The 21,634-nt window shown below is 34.8% G+C and overlaps 1 non-coding gene across 1 annotated transcript; it reads right to left on the bottom strand.

The window, feature by feature from the left end:
• Positions 1–12,999: 12,999 nt before the first annotated feature.
• TRNAA-AGC (transfer RNA alanine (anticodon AGC)) lies at positions 13,000–13,072 on the bottom strand. Its single transcript has one exon. It is a non-coding gene; the product is annotated as a tRNA-Ala (tRNA).
• Positions 13,073–21,634: the final 8,562 nt, after the last annotated feature.

Genomic DNA, 21,634 nt, shown 5'->3' with positions numbered 1-21,634 from the left:
ATCCTGATAGTCATATTCCTTGCAGTTCTTTTTTATAAGATAGAACAACGGGGGTTTTTTGTTTAGGAATATATCACATAATTTTTAATGCAGGCTCCAAAATTCAGGACAAATTTTAATGTGATCAGAAAGTTCGTTTTGTCTTGTTTTTGACAAGTGAGAAAAGTGGTATCTAAAATACACTAGTGCTTCTGTAGAAACCATAATTTAAAGAGCCAAAGCGGCCAAATTGATTTTGTTTCTAAATTGTGAATAAGCTATAAAAATCCCCTTGGTGCAGACAGAGAGTCCACATTTTAGATTTAAGTTCTGAATCCCACTGCAAATCATGAAATTCAAGGAATTGCTGACACACCTTAAACAATCTGGGTGGTTATGTCCATTGTTAATACACAATTTTTTCATTCGCTTCCTCTCTAGATGACTCAGTTTCACTGTCTACTTCCTTTTACTTTTGTCTGTATCATTTTTATCCTAACTTACATTTAAGCAATTTTCCCCTTTAATCAGTTTTGATTATTTATTTCTAAATCATTCTTATCCAGAGAAATCTTTTCCCCTTTCCTTTTTCGTTTCATAGAGCTCTGGTTTATAGCAATACGATGAAATAGAGCTCAATCTTTTTGGTTTCAATTATAAAAGAAGCCATGGCTGTCTTATTAAAACACTGCTTTTCCACTACAAGGTAAGAAATTTCCTGAGAAAATCGTGATGAAAAGAACAAGAGCTCAGGCAAAGTAACTATACTGCATTATGCCAAATATTTATCAAATTCTGGTCCTCTGACATTCTATTTTTTTACATGCAAATGCTTTCAGCATTTCATTGGTAGTAGAATCTATTCATGCAACATACATTATAATCAAAATATTTGGGGTTTTTTGCCTTGGCCTTACATTTATTTGTATCTTTTATTTATTATTCATTTCAATCTATATGTATGCAGTGAAAACCTAAAACGTGGCTATTTTCTGTTTGTCTCTCCTTTTCTACTCCTCTAGGATAACCTGTTTTTACAAAAAGTTGACGAAAACCAAGATGATCACTTTTCTGACTATTTCCTTATTAAAGACTGGAGTGATTCTTTTTGACTGATATTCTACATTTTAATTCATTCACCATTGTTTGCTTCTTTATACTGATACTAAGCACTCAAACTTTCAATAGTTTTCTCCTCCATTAAGCAAGTCCTTTCTCTGATGATATGTTTGGTACTCCATGACTTGAAGGGAAATTTTCATTTAATTTCTTTTTATTTATTTATCTGTTTGCTACTCTAAAATTGTATTCCATTCACCACTGGCTTCCCTATTTATCATCTATAGCAATAATTAATTTTTTTTTTCCTGTAGCATACATACTCCATTTGCAGGCTTCAGAAGCTTAGGTTGATTGACTTTAGGAATGTCACATCTTGAGGTAAAAACACATGAAGCCAGAAAGTATTAGTATTAGTATTAGTATTAGCATTGATACTAATGAGCATGTCAATTTCAGTTAAATTTGTTTAGGCACCAGCACTTACATTAAATTCTTCTCCAAAAGGAACCAAAAGGACACTGACCTTTATATGATCTCCACCAGTGTGTGAGTCTATGCATGGATCTTTTGTGCCTTGTCAATTGTTTAGTTCACAATGAACACAGTAAAGGCTATGATTTGGAATATCTATTGCCTAAATTGGCATAGCCTTAAAACCTAAAGCCTCTGGTACTAACCAAAGAAAAATAAGCTAATCACTATAAAACGCATGTCAAATCCCCAACTCTTTGGAGACATCCATACATTCAGAACTGTAGTAAAAAGACCTTCTTTATTGACTGTATATTTCCCTTTCCATCAACAGGCATGATGTGAAGACATACAACGCAGGCTGATGTACGATCAGCTGGACACACCTTTGTGTATGCATGCAATTTGATCCTCATATTTGACTAAGACCTTTTCTAAGAACAAAACAGTACATACACTGACTGCTACATGCTCTGCCTTCTGCTATTTCCCCAACAACTGTATTCATACTTCACTGTGGTAAGCTGTACTTTAGTAAATCCATGCAAAAGTATGTTTCTCTAGCCTCTCCCGCCTTCCTTTGCCAGTTTCAGCTGTGAGCTATCCCCTGAAATTCATTCACTGTCGCAACTAGCCCTGTGGAGTTTCAAGAAACATTGTAAAGCCTCTGTGCCCGTTGCAAAGCATTTTGGAAATCCTCAGCTGCAAATGAAGTCAAAGTGCAAAATCGTTTTCTGTAGTTTTCTACAGTGAAAGCTTACAATGTGCTGAACTCGGGTACTTTTGAAGAGATCGCCTTCTCATGCTGGTTTTTTTTCCCCTCTTCTATCTTCCTAAAAGATGCGGGGTCCTACTAGTTTGGGCAGATTCAGGTCACATCTAAGCCTGATCCTTTCCTGATTATTCACAAGTAAATCATCCTCAAAATAAAGGAAAAAGTCACACAATCCTCCTACGGCATTAAATTTGTAATCACACAAGACAAGTCATGAAATTCAGGATTATGGTTCCCACGGTAACCCTGCTCTTTTCCTACAGTGTATGCCCTACACCACTATCTTTACATTTTAAATGTTTTTCTTACATTGCATTCCAACTCTTAGTATTAGCCGCTTGCAAAAGCTGCCCGATTAAGTATTCACCTTACCATATGAACAATGATTTATTAATTTTTAAAATCAAACTAAAATTGCATACATCAAAATAGCTAATGGGCATTCTAGCTAGAACAGAAAATAAGATTCATGTTGTAAGCAATTCTATAAATCTAACTTGTATTTCCTAATTTAGCCACTAGTTGTCATCAGCTTTGAAGAATCATCTCCTAAGGTAGGGAGCAAACTCATAACCCAATGGGAAACGGAATTGGATTATCTTTTATGCTTGAAGTATTTTGTGGCATCAGAAAATAGCATTAAACATTTAGAATTTTTCCAGAACAGACTATGTGTGTGGCATTTTGCAATTTTAGTCTTGGTTGTAAATAATCACACTTTGTCCAATCATCTTAACTAAACTGTTCATGATAAGGTATGTTCTTTATTCACACAGGAGTATGACTCTATAACATGAAAAGATTAGTACTTTCTGTTTAGTATATGTCTGGTTGTTAGATCTTCAGTAGCAAACTAACTGACCTTCCAATTTCTGGATCATAGTCTGAAATCACATTTAAGTTTTGCTTAATCTCCTGAATCTTATTCAACTTCCTGGACTCAACCTATTTTTGGGCTGATTAATTTATGCAACCTATTTTCCTCTCAAAACTGAACCAAAATCCCTGAATTTCAGGTCTTAGTCTTTTATAATGACTTTTGCTTTGTTACTTAATAACTCCTATCAAGACACCTTGGATCATCAACACTGCTCAGGTGAGCAATCATTACATTTTGATTCTTATTCCATTGTGTGTATGAGTTTGTCCCTTTCTCCATAGCCACTGCTACCCTTCATATTTTTACCGTTTCCTAATTAGTTCACTATAAGATATCTGCCATCAGAAGTTTTTTCTGTCTCAAGACAATTAAAATCCACTCTGAGTATGGTTACCTGATAAAATATAAGCTGTCCAATTACATTTGAATTTCAGATACATAGCAAATAATTTTTGTCTAAGTATGTCCCAAACATTGCACAGGATGTCTTTATATAAAAAATTATTCTTTATATGAGATTCAAATTTGCATTGGAGTCAAGGATTTATATTTGCTAAGCCTAGCAATTCAATGAGCCAGAAATTAATCCCAAATCGCACCACAAAAAGTAAGGATTTTTCTTTTCCACAGAAATCCAGAGGGTCGTAATGAATTCAGGGTGAGGAGGGGGGGAAGAAGCTTCTGAAATGATATGAAAACTATTCAATTTCTTATGACCTTTGCATCTGGCAATGAAGTGCTGATAGCACCATAAAGAGAGGCTGTCCATAAAGGTAGGCAAGTATGTCATTATCTACCTTTTTGCGATTTGAGGAGCATTTAGAAATCTTCCCAGCTTAAGATTTTCCCAGTCTCCCTTCCATGCATCCTCTTTGAAAATGCCAATATTTCTGGCAGAGCTAACATTTTCTATACTTGAAAGGATGTATTTCTGAGAGGGATAACATCCAGGATATTTTAGAGAATATATTTTCTCACGTGCTTTCCCATTAGAACAAAAGTATAGGGAAGCAGGAAAGCATGAGACATCGCGGTGGGAGGGCGGCTATGACAGTCAGGAAAGGGTAGAGGAAGAGAAGATAGAGCTGAGCGAGGCACAAACTTCACTGGCTCGCAAATACGCTTCAGCTGTGGTTGTGTCGTAAAGCCAAGCCAAAGAACACAAAGCCTTGTTTTATGAGAGGCAGTACCACACAGCAATAAAGGGTACAGACCCTGGAACCGCCCTACCTGGGGCTGAATGTCCAATCTGCCTGTTTTGTAAAATGAGGACATTCGTAAGTATTTCACAGTTTTCTGCATCCAGGCACATGTGAGATGATAAATGCAATGCAGGTAGGAGAATGCCTCGCACGTAGGAAGTGCTGGTAGTTGTGTTGATATTGTCATTCCCAAATAAACATTTTAAACTCATTGCATTGATTCTTTGTATCTATTTTTTCACATTAGAGATGTCACAAAGGTATGCAGCCTCAATTTATAAATTTATTTATAAACTTATTTATAATAATGTATACTTGTATATTTATACTATATAAGATTTTTATATTTGTTATATATAATATTTTTATATTTTATATAATATAAAATTATATATAAACTTTTAATTTACTTATAAATAAATTGTTAAATTTATTAAACACACTAAAAAACACCTTGTAACCATCTTGCTGCGCAATGGAAGAAGTATCAGGGAAAATACTTACTTCTAGTTTCATCTTCAGAGCACTTTATCCCCCAACACAACCCCTAGAGCTTAGCAGATGTAGATTCATGAAGTGGACACATATATTGGGCACAATCTCTGAAACTGGTCCTTTTTCTATAGTCTTAAAAGACAATATGTCAGCATGGACTATTATCAAAACTTTCAGGAAAAGTCACTAAAAAAATCTATTTGAAAGGATGTCCTTTAAATATAGATAGGAGATAATTAAAAGACAGTTCCAGAAGTTTGTTCTCTATGTCTGTGAGTCTGTTTCTGTTTTGTAAATAAGTTCATTTGTGCCTTTTATTTTTTAGATTCCACATATAAGTGATATCATATGGTATTTTTCTTTCTTTTCTGGCTTACTTCACTTTGTTACCTGGGAGCGGGGTGCAAAGAAGGAGGGAAGGGATGAATTGGGAGTTTGAGATTTGTAGATATTAACTAATACATATAAAATAGATAAACAAGAAGTTTCTACTGTATAGCACAGGGAACTATACTGAATGTCTTGTAGTAACCTATAATGAAAAAGAATATGAAAAGGAATGTATGTATGTATATGGATGACTGAAACATTATGCTGTACACCAGAAATGGACACAACATTGTAAACTGACTATACTTCAATTAAAAAATTAAGAAAAAAGGTGGATAAAAAGGCAGTTCCTTATCTATGTGCTACTTTCCTCAGCAAACAAAGGTGCAAACTCTGACTCCCTGCGATATCAGAAGCCTGCTTTCCTACTCTTCCAGTCTATTGTGGCCCTGTCCACACTACCCAACATGTCCTCTCCCAGTCATTGTGTTCCTGTCAACTGTCTTCACTGTTAAACTTGCAGGAGCACCTGCCTCCAGGAGACACATTCAAAGTCACTGCACAAACACGGATATATATGAAAATTAAATGCAAAGGCAAGAAAGGAAAGACAAATATATCATTATATGTTCTTTTGATTACAGCCTTACTCAGTAAACTGGTCACGGTTTATGTTCATGGCTGTATGAGACGATGCTTAATGTATTAAAAGAAGAAAGAGGGAGAGAGAGAAACAGATAACAGGTTTGTAAATCTCAAAATACTTGATTTATATTCATCTCATTTTCTTCCTTTTGGGGTCATCGTGATGTTTTGATCCTCGGGACAAAAGTGCAGATGCTTAAAGCAGAGTGACAATATGCACCACTGATACTTTTTTGTAGAAAAGATTATGTTGGAAAACAGTAGCTCTTCTGATAAATAATAAAGAATTCAGATGAACACTGCTAGCTGCTCCAAGTGTAGCTACACTAGACAGAGGGTACACCAAACCGCATGCTCTTTAAAATCACCGTGCTTCTGTCTGCATTGTCACTGATACAGCAACAGTCCATGAAGAGTTCCCAGAAAAATATAAATTTAATATCTTAACCTGCCACTATCTCAGGACTAGGGCCCTGGGAATGACAGCTGTAATATTTCAGGAAAAATACTCATCAGATTTTACTTCCTAATTCCCACATGCTTCTATAGAGACTCTCATGTTTGGGGTAGAGCTGTCTCTGGTTAAATCAAGAGTTGAGAAGCAGGGTTCAAATTTATTTTCTGCTCAACCATGTCTTCTTGTACATCTCTGGTCTACTTATAGCTTCACCATATTTCATCAGTTTACTGATCCATAAATAAGTCATAACAGTATCTATCCCTCAGTTGTATTTGGAGGTTAATTTCCTGGGGTGTTTGTGCAAAAAAAAAAAAAAAAGAAAGATTATGATTTCCATCTTCACTAGTCCCAAACTATACAATGACACTTTCTGGTAGGCTGTCAATTCTCCAATTCAACCATGATAATATGTGTCCCAAGTTGGTACTAGAGAGATATGAAAATTGAAAAGGCTTCAAAATCACAACACATACTATGCTCATATGAAATATAATTTCATCCTATTTTATAACCTACCTATCTTTTATTGCAACCTTATTATCTTTCCATTCCCCAAAGACTGGATTTCCTGTACCCTATTTCCATGCTGCACTAGTCATTCTCTGCAACTTCCCAAAATACAAGGTAGATTGTAAATATGCTAGGTAATTCTACAGTGTATGTTACCTCTGCAGTTTGTCACCTCTCCCAGGTCTCTGCATCCTCACCCCTTAGGTATGGCTTCCACTTGCTGCTCCTTCTGAAACTCCAATTGTTACAATATAATCGGATCTCATATATCCCATCAATAAAGATTATCCAAGATTTTTCAGGTTACAGGTTCTAGAAATCTCCAATCCCTTAAACCCTGTTCAGTTAAAAAAAAAAAAAAAGCCACTTTGTACACAGTTTATTGAAAGTCAACTATGTGTTTATTGAAAACCTACCTTCTGAAAACTTTCAGGCAACACAAAGCTTGCAAGAGAACAACAGTGGTAGAGAATCACAATTGCTCAGGTTATCAAATGATTATAAGTTTCGTGCGCATTGTAATGAAATTAGACAAATATATCCACATGTATATCATGTGTATTTTAAGATATTAGAGAACTTTTCAAAAATATACACGTTTTACTCCAGAACTGTTGCCCAAAGGAAGGGAAGTAAGTCTCTTAAGAAGATCTGGGATCTTACTGCTTATCCAGACTTTCAACCAATCTTCCTGTTTCTATTTAAAAACCAAAAGCAGTAAATCTGCCTTTAGAGTCACCTGCTGTCTTTAGTTTCTGAGCTTTTCTGTTGCATTACAGGAACTGACTTCTCCCCACAGGCAGATATTTAAGTTTTATCTCCTTCTATTCTGTTACATAAATTATTACTCATCCATTTGCTTTCTGTCTTCCAAAATGTGTGGATATGTCTAATCCTCTGGGTTTCCTCTCCCATCCTCTTTGTCCTGGTGATTTTATACCTTTTTAGCTGCTTTTACTATCCATGTTTTATGGGCTTCAAGAAATGGCTCAGATAAACACTCCTGTGAACTCATGTGTTTATCTAGAAGTCCCATTGACGTACTCAAGTTAGAGGAGTAACATAATCAGATATACATTCCATAAAGGATAACTCAGGCAGTAGGGTGGACAGAATAGTTTCTCTTTTTTTTCCAATATATATTTACTTATTTTTAATGAATTTTTTGGAGGAGGGAGGTAATTAGGTTTATTCATCTATTTATTTAATGGAGGTGCTGGGGCTTGAACCTGGGACCTTGTGCATGCAAGGCATGCACTCTACCACTGAGCTATACCCTCCCTCCCTGGACAGAAGAGTTTCAAGGAAGGCAAGACTGGGAACAAGCAGAAGAGCTGGAAGAGATGAGTAGAGACTGAAGTCAGTGAGGATGCAGAGGAGAGGACATATATGAAAAGTGCTAAGGAGGTAGGATTATGAGGAAATGGTTTCAAATTGAATTTAAGAGTCTACATCTCCATGACAGGTGGACCTAGCAAAGAGAAGACAAGCTTGGGTAGAGAAACACATGATTTCCATGTTAGACATGTTGATTCAAGGGACCTGTGGGATATGCAGAGATACCCAGTAGACAGTTGACCATACAGAACTGAAATTCTGTGGATAAGTATAGGCTGAAAATACAGATTTTAGATCCACCCAAAGTGATACACTATAACTTGAGAGAAATATAATTTCTCCATATTAGTATTAAAACTGTGTCATTAAATAGAGATATCTTTGCTCTATTTCAGTGCCTTTAGGTCTTCCTGAAATGGGAATACGTGTATACAAAGCATGCACATGGCCATCATTTTAGGAAAGCAGTCTCAGGTGCATATAATATCATTAGGCTTATCATAAGCCATTTTGTATATGAATAACAATCATCTAATAATACTGTCTTATGTTATCATCAGGTGGAATCTGGATCCCACCACATTAGTCACCAGGGTTGATTCTGGACATCTAACTAGCTAAGCGGGCATCTAACTCTTTCCTCACTTCACTATATATGTCTCTCCCAAAGTATGAGCTCACTCAATTAAATAATTGGGTTGAAGTTTAGTTAAGATTATGTTTTGTTTGTTTTGAGGTTTTTTGGTGGGGGGAGGTATTTAGGTAGGTAGGTAGGTATTTATTTTCTTTAATGGAGGTACTGGGGGATAGAACCCAGGACCTCGTGCATGCTAAGCACTGCACTCTACCACTGAGCTATACCCTCCCCACTCAGTTAAGATTATATGTTAATAATCTTATGGCACCAAAATAATTGCATAGCTCTACCCATCTTTGCTATAATATTGCTTAGAAAGGTTATTAAAAAAAGACATATCTTTTATGTTACATAAATTCTGATTTTTTCCATGCTTATGAAAACACTTTTTTCCCTCAAGGCAGAAACAATAAACAAGTTCCACATTTTTCAGGGAGCAGGGAAATTCTTCAGTTTTACCTATTATTCTTACAAGGCACTTTCAAGTGCTCAAAGGAATTTTCTTTTCTTATAAATAATACCATGTCTTTAAGTGTGGGGAGCTATAAATTATACCATTAAGAAATAGTATAGAACTTCCATTAATCTCCAAATTACAAATTTTAATCTCCGAACAGAAATCACCTCATGGTAAAATTCAATAAAATTCCTTCATCTCCTATGGGTGTCTTTAGTTTCCCAAACATCCTTTTTCAAAAGTGCTTTTAATATAAAGTGATTTAGTTAAATTATATTTAAATCCAGATAAAGAGAAGCCTGCTCTTTCACTTCCGATGACAGTAATGGTTGGGTTTTCACGTAGGTGCTTTTGTTTTGGCAAAGCTATCAAGAGACCCCCAACTTCAGCTGTACAACGAGCAGTCTCACTACTCAGCCTCCCACTGAGATCCTACTCGGTGCAGAAACTAATCATAATTCCTTATCTTTTCAGGCTTGTGTCTGAGTCATGGCTTCTTGTCTCCCTCTTAATCTTTTGTAATGAAACTGAGGGTGATATTATTTCTACACGGTTAGTATCAAAGTCCTCCCCAATGATTATTACTTTCTTGTATATTTTGGCCTCAAAAACACTGTTTCCCCAAATTCCCACATGATAGTAAGGAATCGTTCATATATAAAATCTCCCAAAATGATTTTATCAGAATTACACATTTTTATCCGTTTGGAGTCTTCTGTTCTGTTCTCAAAGATATACTTCAAAGGCAACACCGATTACACTACACTAGGAGACACATCTTTTTCTTTCACTCCCTTCCATTCTCTTCCTTTTCTCTACACAATCTGACTATTTGTATAACCTATATTGAAAAAGAATATGATGAGATATCACCTCACACCAGTCAGAATGTCCATCATCAAAAGGTCTACAAATGATAAATGCTGGAGAGCGTGTGGAGAAAAGGGGATCCTCCTACACTGTTAGTGGGAATGTAGTTTGGAGCAGCCATTATGGAAAACATTATGGAGATTCCTCAAAAAACTAAAAATAGACTTACCATATGATCCAGCAATCCCACTCCTGGGCTTATATCTGGAGGAAACTCTAATTCGAAAAGATACATGCACCTCAATGTTCATAGCTGCACTATATACAATAGCCAAGACATGGAATCAACCTAAATGTCCATCAACAGATGACTGGATAAAGAAGTTGTGGTATATTTATACAATGGAATACTATTCAGCCATAAAAAGAATAATATAATGCTATTTGCAGCAACATGGATGGATTTAGAGATTGTCATTCAAAGGAAAGTAAGACAGAAAGCGAAAGAAAAATACCATATGATATCACTTATATGTGGAATCTAAAAAAAAAAGGACAAACGAACTTGTATAGAAAACAGAAACAGACTCACAGACATAGAGAACAAACTTACAGTTACTGGAGGGAAGGGTGTGGGAAGGGATAAATTGGGAGTTCGAGATTTGCAGATACTAACTAATATACATAAAACAGATAAACAACAAGTTCACACTGCATAGCACAGGGAACTATATTCAATATCTTGCAGTAACCTATAGTGAAAAAGAATATGAAAATGAATATATGTACATTCCTATAATGACTGAAGTATTGTGCTATATACCAGAAATTAATGCAACATTGTAAACTGACTATACTTCAAAAATATATATAAAAAAGAAAAAGAATATGAAAAGGAATATATATATATTTGTATAACTAAATCCCTATGTTGTACACCAGAAACTAATACAAAATTGTAAATTGACTATACTTCAATTAAAAAATTAATCAATTAATAAATTAAATAAAATCAACAGGAAATTGAAGAAATTGAGAATCATTCACTGATAGAAGCAAATATATGAAAAATGACAGATTTTTTACATATTAAAAAAACAGGATTACAAAAAAGAAGAAAACCCAATCTATTAGTAGTGTTCAATTTGTTCAGCTGACGGAGACTTTAAGTGTACAAGAGTACAATTTTCAACAATGATTTCCAATTAAAACTTTGAATTCCAAACTCCTCATGATCAACTAAGTCCATGAAGCTGATTTATCTAAAACAAATGATTAAAATCCTACATGACTATACTTGGTTGAAATGAATTTGATGACATATACAATTTTTGACATCAGCATGCTTAGTCCCCCAGTGTCTTACTCATTAAAGAACAAGAGAAATGTCATTTTGCTGCTGATTAGCACAGAATTATCTTTTCCAGTGTCAGAGTGATGTCATGGTTATGAGTATACACAGCTAATGTGTTTTGTGTAAGTGCACACTTTGCTGTATTTGCTGTATAGATTTTTGATAGGCTCATATATGCAGATTTTTATTAATCCAGAGAGTTGTGGATATGGGAGCTTACTGCATACCAGCACCACAAATCACAGAAGAGTCACAGGTGAGAAAACACAGTCCAGAAGGCTGAAATTCTGAGGCTAAAGCCCTACTCTCATGCATATAAAACTACATCTTTCTCCTTATTTATTTTTATTTACTGGGGTGTAATGCCCTGGAGAAAAATGCAATAAAATGAAAATCACTTCTGAGCCCAGTGTCGATCATTAAAGCACTCAGCTTAAAAGAAATCTTTACCCACAATAAGATTTGCCATTTGTCCGTTTTACAAAACCAAACACTCCTCTCTTATCAAACACACAAGCACAGGGTGAAACAGCAGCATGAGTAAGTCTGCTATAAGGACTCATTACTGAACTTCGATTTTTACTAAAAGATACACGTAGGTTGGAATGTAACATCCATCATTATCTTCATACCTTTGCACATAGGGCAGGAGGATGTGAAGGGATTGAAAGACCCTTTTAAAATAGCCAGAAAAAAAAAATTACACTGCAATGCTTTCTTTTCATCAGGATACAACTCATCAAATAGTGTTTCATTTCTTTCCTGAAGGAAAGCTACTGAAGTTCATTCAGGAATTTTGTCTTATTTTTTTACTGGTCCTTATATTTGAGAAGTCAAATCCAAGAAGTATGAATAGATTTGAATCAAAACTTATAGCTATCAAGAAAACAAATGTTTAAAATAATAGCTAGATCTATATGCACGGACAAAAATGGGAAGTAAGTAACGCCCAACTTCAGCAGATAAGAAAAAAACGACATGTGAGTGTCCTCGACCCAATGCTGGGCATATGGTAATCTCTTGCTAAAATTTCTTTATTCCTCTTCTTTCAGCATTTTTTGCTACTTGCAGATACTTTTGCACCTCCAGGTATCCCCACAGTATCTTTATTCTGCATACCGCCACCATGCTCTAATCAAATTCACTCCCACCAGGTAATTTCCAGGATTATTCCTTGGAAAACCTCTTTTCCATAGATTATTTTGTTGGAAAGGATCCGATCAATTAATTCTCACTTAAGGTTTAACAACACTTCATAGTTTAATACATCATGTTTCCCAAAGCTATTAGCAACTTAACGGGAACCATCAAAATTTCAAGTCAAAAGAGTGATTAGTGATTATTGCAGGCACCAGGAGGGAGATATTTGGAGGAGTAATTTTGCTATTGTTAGGAGCACAAGAGCCTTACAATCCCTCTCTATACCCTCGTGGACAGCAGTATATTCCAGAGGGCCTTTTTAAAACACTAAACGCACATCTTAGGATATAAGGAAAATACTGGACTAACACTGCAAAGATTGTATTCAATGTAGTGAAATATCTCCTTCTCTTTTGGGGTTAGCAGTAATAGAATTTTTTTCTTTTTAATTTGATGGAGGTACTGGGGATTGAACCCAGGGCCTCATGCATGCTAAGCATGTGCTCTACCACTGAGCTATACCCTCCCTGAAGGAGTGGTAGATCTTAAAGTGGTTCTGTTCCTCAGTTCTTCCCCCTACCGTATGAAAGTACTGTTGACCATAATCCTGTTAATAGCTAGTTCTGTAGTTAATAGGTTTCCTTATTTAGGATATGTGAAAAAGTTTGCAAACTTCCTGGTTTGAGACATGCTCTCATAGTTACAGAGACTAAAATTTCCATTGACCCCACTGATATTTGAAATGTGCTTAATTTCACACCATTCTAATTAACACCAGTACCATTTCCTGAGAAAACTGAATGTACTTCCAACTTAATCAAGCTTCTGGCAGTAGGAATGGTAAACATAAAAAGTAATGTCTGGAGCTGATTTTAAAAGAGGCTCTTTCTTTTTCTTGGGATTTGCCTGCATGAGACAGAGATTGTGCCTCTGTTTTTTTCAGTCGGATCTCCTTTTTATTACACTGTTATTTCCTTGCTTGTGCCATTCCTTCCACCTTCAAGTCCTCCTCTCTCCCAATCACTTAGTTAATTAAGCCTGTCAAGGCTCGCACTGGCATCATTTATAGACTATAGGTACTGTGTTCTAAGATCAGCTAAATACCATTTATTTTAATGCTTATCACAATATGCTATGTATCTCATTTCTTTCTTACAGAAACTTGTGAGTTACATAATAGCATCTTCACCGTACACAGATAAGATTCAAAGTGGGTAAGTAATCACCCAAGGTCACTGGGCTAGTAACAAGCAGAGCCTAGATTAAAAGCCTGCATCGTTTGATTTAGTCTGACTATCCCATCTACACAAATGGACTTCCTCCCACCGCCTGAATCCCTCTGTTGCTGGCCCCATCTGTGCAAATGGATCCATCTTTCTTGAATGTTCTCATTCATTTAAATTAACCAAATTCTGGCCCAGCTGGATTCAGAGATCACATAAGGAGGTAGTTTTCCTTCCTCATTGCCCCAAGTGACTTGTAGAGTCTTAGGAAGATGCACAGACTAAAGAGAGGGACCCCAAATTTTCATATTAATGAATAAACTAAAACAGGAATCCTCTTCATCCCTGACAATAAGTAAAAAGTGTTCTTCTCATCTTTCCCTTTGTTCTTTCTTTTGCCTGGTGCTCCATATCTCATTTCCGAAGATTATGGTGAATTCAGTAATTATCATTCTCAGAATATGCTGCTCCCTATTTTTAGAGCACTTTCCCAGGACACTTGCACAACATTGCTCTGGTGTGTGTGATGGCAAATGGATTCCTTCTGAAGAGGACCACTCAAAAGCACTGTCTTTGTGACCATCTGCAAGTAATTTTTCACCAAGGTTGGCATCAGCCATGTCATTATGGAATATCCCATAGCAGACTCTCTGTCCAAATATAGTTTTAACTTTCTCCACCATTGAAAATCTTCTACATTACACACTCTTCCTAGAAAATGGTACACTGAGAAAAGGGAGATAGTAGGAAGCCTAAGAAGCGTGAAGTCAGAATAGATCCTTCTTACAGTCTCTTGGTCTCTGTACTTGCCTCCAGGCCTCTAGGATTGTCATTTGATGCCAGAAACCCAACATCCCCTGGGAGACCCTTATAGGCAGAGCACCATATCTGCTTTCTCCTGGACATCAACTCAGAAGTGGGTGACTGGTCCTCGATGCTCATAAAAGAAGGCAAGAGCCTAAGAGTATGGGGATATGAAGAAAGTGTTCCTTCAACGAAGCATCCCCTCATTCTGACATCCATGGTGAACACTGTTTATTTTGTCCTTGATTTGATTTGTTATCTTTTCCTTTGGATTTGAACTCTATTTCATTCCCTGGTTCTAGGTTTTTGGATCATGTCTCTTCTTGGCAAGCTCTTGATCCTGATCTATTCTTTTCCATTGAAACATCAGGACCTGCCCTACATAGTAGATCTTCTCCTTTGGTGGTAAATCTTAAAAGTAGGTAAGGTATATTATTTTGCATCAAGAATGGAAAAAGAGGAAAATGAGTCAATGGTGGAGGGTATGGGTAGATGTGTGGACAGACTGAGGGGAACCAGGGGAAACTGCAGTTGCTTGTGCTCTCGACATGGCAACCATTTTGGAGAGAAGAAAACAAAAAGGAGAATCCTGTTTGTTTTCTTAAATTAATGTCAACGGCTAAAATTTATAAGAGCCTTAATAACAGGATTTTCCTTCAACTACTTCATCATTGGATTTGCCTGCATGCAGCTGTCTTCACAATCTTTTCAACTCACGGTGGACATATCATAAGATCTTTTCCACCTAGAGATGTCTTTTCCTCAGTAGATTTATATGAATAATAAACAAAAGATACACACTTTCTTATTGGAGATAATTTTAGCATCAATTTATGCAAATATTCTTGCCAATGCTTATATATGTAACCAAGTATCTGATTGTCTGGTCAGAGAATTCTTTTTATGAAAGTAAGACTTTAATACAACAAACATTTATCGAGGTTTATTTATATGATAGACAATGTTTTACAAGTCAAATTCCACTGTGAACACCAGTCAAATGTAAGTAATTTCGAGAGGTCATTGATATGCATTACACAGAATCAGCTATATTTGTACGGCTCAGGAGAAAGGAGAGTGGCATATTGACTCTATCTTAATATATACTTCTATAATGATTGTACTGTAAATATCCCAGGAGATTCATCATTAAAGTAGGATAGCTACCTCCTTTTACCATGTACAGAGTAAGGTAATTAGTTTGGAAACTAACACCTTTAAAAAGCAGATGCTCAAAGATGTTAAGTGACTTGGACAAGGTCATATGCCTTGTACAAAGGTCGTGAGAGAAGCTCAACCGAATGAAAATTAGGGAAGTTACTTACATGCTCCTCACACCTCCTAAAACACAAGACTAGAATGTCCTGAAAGGGCTGTCATCACACTAGTAATATAGTTACCTTCTTCTAACTCCTTTGTTTCTTGGGAAACATATGTTTTTTCAACTTTGGACAAATGATTTAAGAGGTTAGTTTTATTAAATGCAAACATAAATTAATGAGGTTTTCTAAATGAAAACCTATGTAATATATTATTCTTTTATTTAATTTAATCATAATTCAGTTTCAGTATAATATTTAATGGGAATGATTAAACACAATAGCAGAACCATTCATCACAGGCTGCTTCAGAAAGTATTTAGTTGCTGTGGAGATGTGTAGAGGCAATTAAAACACCCCCACAAACAGATGGAAAGAAGGAAAGGTGCAGTTAAAAGATAAAGTACCAGTAATAAGATCCCTAGTGGAATAAATACTAAGGGGAAGATGGTTTCAACAAATCCTGATAGAAATATTAAAAATACATTCCCACTCAAGAAAATTAATCACATTATGTTGTGAGGTATTCACTAGGTCTTGATATTCTGCCCCACCTTTTTTTTAACTCAAGCAGAATCAAAAACTAGACAAAATTGAGTTTCAATTCTTAAGTTCTGTATAATGAATCTACTTTGCTATTATTCCAAAGCATTACATATGAGGTCACTGAAACTCTATGAAAAATCTGCAAACATTCTTACTTATTTGGCTGAATCAGTATTGTCTACCTGCTGTAGACATGTTCGTATAAAACCAAATATTACTTAGTTTCTTGAAATAAACATAAGGTAATTAAGGGAGATTTCAGAGCAAGTTGGGAGAGTGAGCAAAAGTAAAATTGAAAAACAAAGAGAAATGAAAACTAGTTATGTTGCTCGCATATTATGAATACTATCATAACCTAAGGTAACATATGCCATTTGATATAAATTGTAGTAACCATTGCTATGATGGAGAAAAGACTACAGAATAAAATAAAACTCATCTAAATACTGGCGGCATCTATATAGCACCAAACATTCTAAATTTCATTATAGGTAATGAAGTAAATGGTAATGTAGGGATTCACTATGTGCTTTGAGAATTTAATTTGCAGTTATTCAGCTTAATTCAACAATGACTAGGTATTGAGTATCATTATGAGCAAAGAAGCTTTCAGCCAGATATAGTGATGGATACTACTAAAAATGAAAAAAAATTAATCTCTGCTTTCTAAGTTCTCTTAGAATTAGACTGGGTCAAGGTGAAATATAAGATATGCACACAGATAATTATATTACTAAGCAAACCAGGATAAACAGCCAAGAATAGCTACAAGCAACTTTTGCAAATTAGTAAATAAATAAAATAGGCTGACATCCTACCATATATTAAAGTGTATTGTGGAATGGATCAGTTATTGCTAAGCAACCACAATACTATTACTGGCATTTATTTATTTCACATGGTTGTGAATAAGTTAGGGACCAGCTAATCTATAGTACAAGCTATTCAGTTTTATAGACATTGGGATTTCTTAAACATCTTTCAATTGACTAAAGGTTAGATACCCTAGGCTAAGCCTAGCTGGGGCGGCTTAGCTGAGGCAGCTCCTCTCTATATGCCTTTCATCCTCCTCCTGGGTCTAGCAGGGTAACCTAGGTATGTTCTTCTCATGGCAGTCCCAGGAGAGGAAAGAGGGCAAGCCTCAATCTGGAAACACTTTTCAAGTCCCGGTCTGTATCATATTTCCTAAAATCACATTGGCCAAAGCAACTCACATGGCCAAGCCTAGAATCACAGTAAGAGGGCACTGCAAAGTTCATGGCGAAAGAGGTGAATATATAATCTTATCACTGGGAATAGAATAAAGATTTAGAATAACACAATCTACCACAGGTATAAAGTTTTAAAACCAACGTGTATGTAGGTGAAGGCTATGGCAGGCATATCACTGGAACAGAACTTATAGGCCAGATTAAGATATGGGAATAGCAATTTAATTTACGATACGGGGCATTATTCAAAATCAATGGGTAAAGTTCAGGTTACTAAACAAAATGTGCTGGGAACTTAAGCTCACAATTGATAAAGAAATCAGGTTAGATCCTTACCACATACAATACATCCAAATAAATTCCACATGGTTTAAAAAATAAATCATAGCATCTAGAAGAAAATGTAGGCAAATATGTAATCAATTTTGAAAAAGGGAAGGACTTTCTAATTCTCAAAGGAAAAAATTCATTAGGTTTCAAAACATAAATAAAATGAACATTAATAGCAGCAAAATTAAGGGGCAAACAGAAAATAGAAAAACAGTCCAGACAAAAGCTCATAATCTTTATACACTGAGTTTTTTAAAAAATTCATAGTAAACTTTCTAACACTCAAATTAAAAATGGACAAAATAAACAACAACAAAAAGCAATTCATGAGTGATATGAGAGAAGATAGTGGAGTAGAATATTTGAGGAATCCATCCTTCCACAGAAACAACAAATGAACTGTGAGGATCTATCTAAAGTGACTATTTTAGAACTCTGAATCGGGTATAACACTTGCAGCATCCAGGAAAGAGCTTGCTCAAAAAGATGGTAAATTTCAGTCAGTTTGGGCATTTACAGATACCAGCTAACATCCTCCATTCACCAACCCCATGGTAATCAGCCCTTATTCCTGATACAGCTTGCTAGAGTCTGATGGGCAAGAAAAACTTGTTCTCCAGGGATACAGATTCTGTAATTTGATTGCTGATTGATGCTTTTTATCACTGAGGGGCTGGCATAGAGATCAGCCACTGTTCAACACCAAAGGGCTAACATGCCTTCCTAGCCACAAGGGGATTTAAAGACATAAGACCATCTATCTCCCCTATTGAGAGCCAAATATTTAAGAAAATCTTGTCATGTCACCACTGTGACTACAGAAAGAAATGAAAGAGAAACTTCACTGACTACACACAACAAAAATATGCACTTTGCAAAAATGGTTCAGAAAATCATGAAAAGATGGTTCTAGCCCTCAATAAGCAAAAAAAAAAAAACCAATCCATGAGGAATGAGAGAATTCGATTTCCAGAGTTACCACAATATAATACTCAGAATGTGCCAGTCTCATCAAAAATTTATAAAATATAAAAAGGAACATGAAAGAATAAGACTATTCACAGGAAAAAACATAATTTAACAGAAACCATCACCCAGAAAGTCTAGACATTGGAAATATTAGTCAAAGAAGCTAAATCAACTATCTATCTTAAATACATTTTATAAACTAAAGGAAACCATGAAAAAAGAACTAAAAGAAATCAGGAAAATCATGTCTGAACAAAATAAGACGTAGAGGAGCAGAGTGTTTTTATATTATTGAAATTAAGTTGGTATTATTTGAACTAGAATGCTCTAAATTTAAGATGTTAATTGGAACCCTCGAAGTAACCAATAAAAAAAATTTTTTTAAATAAAATAGGAAAAAAATGAAGTAATCAGAATGGTACACTATAAAAAATAAATTTTAAAAAGTCAGTAATGGAAGAAGTGAAGAACAAAAATATATGACATGAAGGAAAAAATAGCTAAATTGCAGAAATAAATCCTTATTTATCATTAATCACATTAAATGTACGTGGATTAAACTCTCCTATTAAAACAGAGATTGGCAGATTGGAATAAAAGAGTAGAAAAAGATATTCCATTCAAATAGTAACCAAAAAGAGAACTGTTCAGACAAAACAGACATTAAGTCAGAAAAGATTACAAAACAAACGAATAGGTCAATACAATAAGATATCTAAAAATTATAAACATGCACAACCTACCTAGCAAAGAAGCTCCAAAATCTATGAAGAAAAATTGACAGAATTGAAGGGGAAAATAGATAATTTTACAATTATAATTTGAAATTTTAATACTCCACTTTCAATAATGGATAGAACAACCATATAGAAAATCAATAAGCATATACAAAACTTGAACTATACTATTAGCCAATTTGAACTAACAGACAGAAACCACTCCAGCCAATAACAGCAGATACACATTCTCCTTACATGTATGTGAAAAATTCTCCAGAGTAGACAATATGCTAGGTTACAACATGAATCTTAATAAATTTAAAATCTTTGAAATCATATTATCTTTTCTGATAGCAGTGGAATGAAACTAGAAATCAATAGCAGGAGAGAAACAAAAATATCCAAAAAACTATGTGGAAATTAAACAACACACTCAAACAACCAATGAGTAAAAAAGAAATCATAAAGGAAATTAGAAAATATCTTGAGGCAAATGAAGATAAAACCATAATACATCAAAACTTATGAGATGCAATGAAAGCAGTGCAACAAGAGAAAGCTATAGTTTTAAATGCATATATTTAAAAAGAAGAAAGAGTTCAAATCAACAACCTAACTATATAACTTAAGGAACCAGCAAAAGACCAAACTAAATGCAAAGCTAGAAGAAGGAAAGAAATAATAAAGGTTAAATAGAGATAAATAAAATAGAGAGTAGAAAAACAATAAAATATTCAACAAAACCAAAGGTGGTTCTTTGTAAAGATTGACAAAACTGACAAAACTTTAGCTACCTTTACTAAGAAAAAAAGAAAACTAAAATTACTAAAATCATACATGAAACTGAGACATTACTAACAATATTACAAAAATAAAAGGATTATAAGAGAATAGTATGAACAATTGTACACCAATAAATTATATAACTTAGATGAAATGGACAAATTCTTAGAAACACGCAAACCACCAAAGCAGACTTAAGAACAAATAGAAACGCTGAATGGATCTATAACAAATAAGGAGTCTGAATCCATAATCAAAAACCTCTAACATACAGTAGCCTAGGACTAGATGGCTGCACTGGTGGATTCTATAAAAGCTTTAAAAGGTATATAACATCATTTTTTCTCAAACTCTTCCAAAAAGTTGAAAAAGAGTGAACACTTTCTAATTCATTCCATAAGGAGAGCATTATCCTGATACCAAAATCAGACACAGATGGTACAAGAAAAGAAAAACAAATATTTCTTATGAGTATGGATATAAAACTTCTCAACTAAATACTAGCAAATGAATTAAGCAGCGTAATAAAAGGGTTATACAACATGATCAAGTGAGAATTATTGCTAAAGTACAAGGATAATTCAATATACAAAAATACTACATTAAGAGACTTAAAGTAAAGAATCAGATGATTATCTTGATGCAAAAAAGCATTTGACAGAATACAAACCTATTCATGATAAAAAAAAATACTCAATAAACGAGGAATTAACACTTCCTCAATATGTTAAAGCCATATATGAAAAAACCAAAGCTAACATAATACTCAAAGGTGAAGGACAGCAAGCTTTTCCTCTAACATCAGGAGCAGGACAAAGATGACCGCTTTTGCCACTTCTATTCAACATAGTAATGGAATTTCCAGACAGTAAAGGACATTCAAACTAGAAAGGAAAAAGTAAAATTTCTGTTTACAGAGGACATGATCATATATGGAGAAAATCCCTAAAGATTACATACACACACGCACACACAGACACAGACGCACACACAGACACGCACACACACACACAGTAGAACTAATAACAAATTCAGCAAAGTTACAAGATAAAAATCAAAACACAAATATCAGTTATATTTCTTATAGTAACAATGAAAAATCTAAAGAGGAAATTTTTTAAAATCATTTACAATAGAATCAATAGGAATAAAATACTTCTGAATACATTTAACAAAGGAGGTGAA

This window comes from Camelus dromedarius, chromosome X (assembly GCF_036321535.1).
Source record: "Camelus dromedarius isolate mCamDro1 chromosome X, mCamDro1.pat, whole genome shotgun sequence".
Lineage (NCBI taxonomy): Eukaryota > Metazoa > Chordata > Mammalia > Artiodactyla > Camelidae > Camelus > Camelus dromedarius.
This window is presented reverse-complemented; position numbering and strand designations above follow the sequence as displayed.